We start from the raw sequence: 6228 nt of genomic DNA, 5'->3' as shown, positions 1-6228 counted from the left end.
TAGCTAGTTAGGCACAGGGAGGTATACCGCAGAGGATTGCAGAATTTGTTGCTAAGAGCCCATATTCCATTGCAGGGCCAAACAACGCTAGTAAAAGCTTAGTTGTTATTTGCCTCTCAGTCTCAATCAAAGCAAAGTTTTCGTCTTTTCTCTGTTGACCTTCTGCCGCCTTAAGACTTTATATTTCTGGTGGGACACATTGTCTCAAATAAACAGATAACAATGGTAATTCAGTGTAGCAAACATGGCCATGGCAAGCCCCAATTTTGGCCCCACAGTGGAAAAGTGGTTGTTGCTTCTCTCCCCACAGCCTGAGTCCAGCCTCGGGCTTGGTTGTCCTCTAGAGATTTACAGAACACCACTTCAAAGACAGATCCCCTCTCCTTACATACCGTATACCCTCTCTCCCCCTCCCCTACTATAAACACAAGAACTTAAGGAATTAATTAGACACTGGATCAAACACGGGTTAGTAAATTCAGCTCACTGAAGATACCAGGAATAGTCTAATCACATGTCGAGTGTTGTATCCCTTGTCATGTGGGGTAACTTTGAAATGTACGTAGGAGCTTTTATTTCATTTCAGATCCAGCATGACACCGTACATTGGCAGTCTCTTGACCCCTCTCTTATTCACTGAGGGATATGTTTAGGGATATTTTGCAGGCTTTGCTCCTCACACTGAGGGACACCACCACAGCCCTGTAAAAAATGCAAAGAACATTTTCCTTGATACAGAAACTGCTCCTTGGAGGCCCGTTCTTTAAAGAGAGTTTCTGCCACAAGGGCAGCTCCCAAATTCATTTCCCCATGGCTCACATCAAAGGCAGAAGTTCTGATCATCTGTGAAACATCACAAAATCCTGTTCATGTTATAGGTGAAAAGGTGGAATACTGTACATTTTATTTAAGTTTGGGGTAACCCAGGATGGTCTCATCAATATCCAAGGTTTTACTTCTCCATCCTGCAATCTCACAGCCCCTGTGTAGCCAATCTAATATCTCTATTTATAAATACAGTAACAAATCACAGCTTGTTCTGTACATGCTGATTACCCAGCTACACTTGCATTACTCCGTGTGTCAATAAAGAGAGTTGATTCATGGCTGCTAATATGAGAGGCAGGCTCTCTCTACAACATGCCATAGATGGATTGTATAGGAAATCTATATGAACACATTTATCCATAAATGGGAGTCTTTCTTATCTTTTAGTGATATCCCCAGGTAGGCATGCTAGTTGTTATTGACTGGTGGACAAGCAACATGTCACAGCTTGTAGATTTTCTCTGAGGGGGTATATCAGAAAACAGGATTACCTAGTTTAGTCCGATAACTGTGAAAACAGCATTATTGATTTAAATAAGCAGGCTATTTGGACTGGAAGACAGCTGATGTAGTTTGCCTTAAATTATTAGCTCATGTTCAGCCTATCCTTCTTGTCGCTGCATTTTTTGCAAAACATTTGGCAATTGGCATGATGTATTGCACTTGCTGTGTGTTGATTGAACTCAGTGTAATGATGCTAAGTGCAAATGCTTTTTTATCAATATGGCGGCCTCTGCTGCACAAATGTTCATTGACAGATGAGGAAAACCATCTTTGACGAGGAGCTGTGAGATCATAACTTGGCTGTGCAGCACCAATGGTTGGTGGTAATGTTTAGAAGTCACACAGGCAGGATAAACATCAGAGAGGACCCTGCCAGGCAGCCAGTAAACACTTCGCACTCCTTCATTCAATGCAAAATGCCCTCTCACCTAATTATTAACCATTTCTTTCTTCACCTATCTCTGCTATGTATCTCTTCCTCTCTCTTTCACATATGCACACACACACCCCAACAGTCCAGCCTCCCACTGTGTGCAGAATGTGTAACGGAGCCACCCGTGCATCAGGCGGGGAAGCCAGCATAACCAGCCTCCCTACCATCTCACTATCTGCTGATCAAAGAGCCGCTAAACAGCCAGAAACTACAGCGGGTGCAAGAGCGGAGCATGCACAGCAACACAAACAGCAAGCACCACCTTTTTTATATTTCTGAAATTCCACTCCACACAAATATAAAAACAAACATGCAAATACCTCTACTTGTTTTAAATATCTTGCACACATACACACACACACACACACATATATATATATATATATATATATATATATATATATATATACACAGTATGCAAAGTAAGATGAACTGTGGTTTCACCTGTGAGTGACTGTTCACGACGGCACCAGCCACTGCTCTCTAAGTTGCTCAATTAAAGTTAGAGAAGAGCCTTAACAGGGCGAGGAGAGGTGAGGAGGAGGAAGATCAAAGGGAATACAGAGACAATCCTGGCAGGAGAAAGAGAGAGAGAGGATGTGAATGAGAGGAAGACACTGAAAGAGATGGATAGTACTGGTAGAGAGAATGTGTACTAAAAGAGAAGGGATGGCAGTGTAGACAAACAAGTTACCCTGATATTCAGGTTTCTGTTGTGATTAATTGTCTGTTGTGATTAATTGCGAGTCATTTTTATTATAAAACCCTCGTAAGCTGGCAGAGTTTGTGAGGTCAGTCATAAACAATTTATCAGCAGTATCCACCGCCTTGGGTGTATCTCATCCACACCTGGAAATGGTTGAAACAACCAAACAAACAAATCCAAATTTTTAAGATTAGTGAGCAACTATGTTTTGTGTGTGTGTGACAGAGGGAGAGAGACAAAGCGAGAGAGAGAAAAGGCAACTCAAGCTTGGATTTATGGGAGAGTACCAATCATTGAGTGCCAGACAGTTTAGACGATCACAAAAAAGGTATTTAATTTTGTGCTACTCTACTTTGCTAGCACTTTATTACTTTTACAGTATCCAACATAATCATATAGAAAAAGAATATTGTAAAGCTAAAGCAGATTTAAAAAAAATACATAATTGTCACAATTTCAGTTTTGTGCAAGTTTAGCAAGATAATGCCTCCCACATAATGCTTGAGAATTAAAGCGAGACTGTAAGTTTTGCAACATGACAGAACACATTCATATTCTCACAAATGAAAAGTTCAATAAAACATCCCCTTGCTCAATTCAATACACTTCTACAGGCTGACTTGGTCTGATAGGAGCAGTAGCTTATAGTGGCTAATGTTAGAAAGATATTGCTGTGTAACTGACATCACTGAGTTGATTTTCCACTTGTGCTACTACATTTTAGCATTCAACATTATACCATAGATGCCACAAGTGACATTATTCAGCATAAGTTACATAGTTTCACTGTAAGTAAACCAGCAGTAAGTCGACATTCTGGCTGGAAAACAAAGAAAGACAAACAGACATTCATAATGGCAAGAGAAAGGATGTCAAACAAAGTTATTAATGTGACATTTGTGAGCGAACAGTCATTTGAAACATAATAATTCAAATGAAGAGCATTTTTTCATAATGTTCTTAACACTAAAGGCATTGCCAGGACATTTCTGGGAGTGGTGCCAGGTGGGGGTGAGCCACAAATCTGGGGAATGTGTCAGGGAAAAAATGGATGTGGATCCTCTGCTGTAAAAGGATCCCTGTGTACATGAAACGGCTCTGGCTCACTTCACTGCCACTGCTTATTCAAGTGTGCCCTCCAATGGAAGAAAACGGGTCATGTTGACAAAATAGACTCCTCTGCTGGATGTTTAAGTGATACTTGGTTCTTTTTCCCACCTGTGTTTGGAGTCTTACGAAAATGTTTTACCGTTCCTTAATTTTCTCTGCCCTCAGGTGCCAGAATCAGTAAGCTGGGTGTATTTACAGTTAAATTCTGAAATGACAGGCACTTCTAACCATTAAGTCTTAATTTAATGTCACAAAAAACCCAGTGGAGCAAACAGTGAATGAGTCAGGTCAAATATTAGGAATGTCAGATAAACCCTGAGCTAACCCAGGAAATTACAAACCAAAACTTTTGCAAATTGAAATCAGCCCCACACACTTGTCACTTGAAGCATTATTTCTGATAATCCAAAAACAATCAGAACAAGCATTTGTAGCATATGTTCATTAGTGACACATTATAATGCAGTTTTTGGAAAGGTCGCCGCCGAATGATTGCGAGGTTCTAATCCAAATGCTAATTCAGGAACTGATTGGAAAATTGCCGTAATGTGATGATAATGATATGCAGATGAGCTCTCATCAGAGCTGTGTATCCATTAATGAGATGATATTTGAGTGTACTGTACGTGTGTGTGTCCATGAAGGCAAGGCTGCATGCACATGTGCAGAGCGTGTGTGTATGTTAGAGTGCCCATTCACTTTCATCAGAATATTTACCATATTAATGTTCAATCAATCTGCCACTGCACTAATGCAAAGTTTGATTAAGCCGTGCCATAGCTGCTAATAAACAGACGGAAGCAACAGCGCTTGATTACATCACAGCCAGCTTACACGACCAGCTTATCTCCTTTTAGGGAAGTTTTGAAATTAACATTAACACATGCCGTTTAATTGGATGGCCCAAAAGAAGCAAAGAGCCTAGGGAGGGTAGTGCTGGCTGGGATGTCGGCCAAGAAGGATCCAACGACACAATCCTATTTGCCCTGGTTTTAATGTGTTAGCTTGTTGTATGTGCCAATCCTTTTCCTAGTGTACATTGTGTACTTGTACTTTTTACTCCACTACATTATATTTGACAGATGAAGTTACTCGTTACTTTACAGATGAAGATTTTACATTTTAAAAAAACACAGGGCTATGGCATTTATCTAGTCACCCTTTGGAGGTGCCACACACACACACACACGCACCATCAGCAGCAACAGGATAAATGAGGCCTCATATTGTCGAGCACACTTGGCCATTCATGAAAATACACCAAAAGAACTTAAATTCCCTGTGATCTAAGGGAGTTTAGTGTGCATCTCTGAACATGAATTATGAAGCTCTTTGCCTCATACATTCACGTCTCACTCTCTTCCTGCTTCTTTTAATCAGCTGATTATGGGTGTTTACTCTCTCTCTCTCTTATCCATCCAGACTTTTCCACGACCTCTATCAGCCAATCATATTGCTGTGTCAAACTTTAAATCTGTTCTCCTCTCGCTTGCTGTCCCCCCCACTCACCTCCAGTTCATCACATTCAGGGTCCGGGTTGGGGTCATCAGAAGTTCACTCCTCATCACATCCAGTTCTCAGCCATCCTTCCACCAGTGTCTCGACTCCATCAGGGGGTTTTCCTATACTACTCACTTCACTACCTGTCATATGATGACGTCATGGTGGGATCTAATCGCTAAAGACTCTTCCCGTTTCTCATTTGTATTATATGCCTGTGTCAATACATATTTGTTCAGTCATGATGAAGTCTCTCCTGATTGAAAATATATTTCGCAACCACAAATAAATTGCTAGTCTCATTCTGTAATGCCATCAAATCCCTGAACTCCGCTGACACTGAGTGGAGAGTTGTCTTGCATCATCTCAAAAGCACCAACACAACACACAAAGATAAAACTTTTTTTTTTTTGTAAATTGAGAGTGATTTTACTTTTTCTTCCCAGGACCCAAATGAAAAATGTTGTTCTTTCATCCTGGGACCCAAATGCCCATTAAAGAGTGATGAAACAGAATGCAACTGCTCGTCTCTACTCAAAATTTCAAAAAGCCAAAAAATATAGGAGGAGGCAATGTGATGAAAGCCAGGGCATTTATGTTATGTTACAGCTACGTGCACTGAATCACAACTTCACCTTTTAGCTGCCAGGAGAGTTCTGCATTTTGTCAGCGTGCATCCAGTCTTCATGTGTGGGACCTGATGAGTTGATTCTGCAGGACAACAGCATTCTTTGACAAAAGCACCATGCGCATTTAAACAGAGCCAAACACAACAGGCTGCACAACCAACATGCTGCATCTCGAGACAGTTCCAATCTAATTTGGCAGAAGTTACTTAACAGCATCTCTGTAAATGTCTTCTCATTCAGCACAGTCAGTGCAGATTTAATGGTACCTCTTGCAGAAAACCTTCACTTTTACACCAGGAGATGTGACTCAGGAGTGGACACACTGTGTGCCAATAGAGGGCAACAAAGGCCAAATGGAGTTTCTGCACAGGTCTGCTTTTGAACTATTACTAGTGTTGAGCTATAATGTGTACTGGGCCTGAGACATGTTCCCTTTACTTGCATTTTCTCATTCTACATCCTACAAGTACATACTTCATCAATTATGACAATAATGACAACAACAATGAAGACTACTG

Source organism: Enoplosus armatus, chromosome 1, assembly GCF_043641665.1.
Source record: "Enoplosus armatus isolate fEnoArm2 chromosome 1, fEnoArm2.hap1, whole genome shotgun sequence".
In the NCBI taxonomy this organism is placed as follows: domain Eukaryota; kingdom Metazoa; phylum Chordata; class Actinopteri; order Centrarchiformes; family Enoplosidae; genus Enoplosus; species Enoplosus armatus.
The sequence above is the reverse complement of the archived record's forward strand: the minus strand, read 5'-3'. Positions refer to the sequence as shown.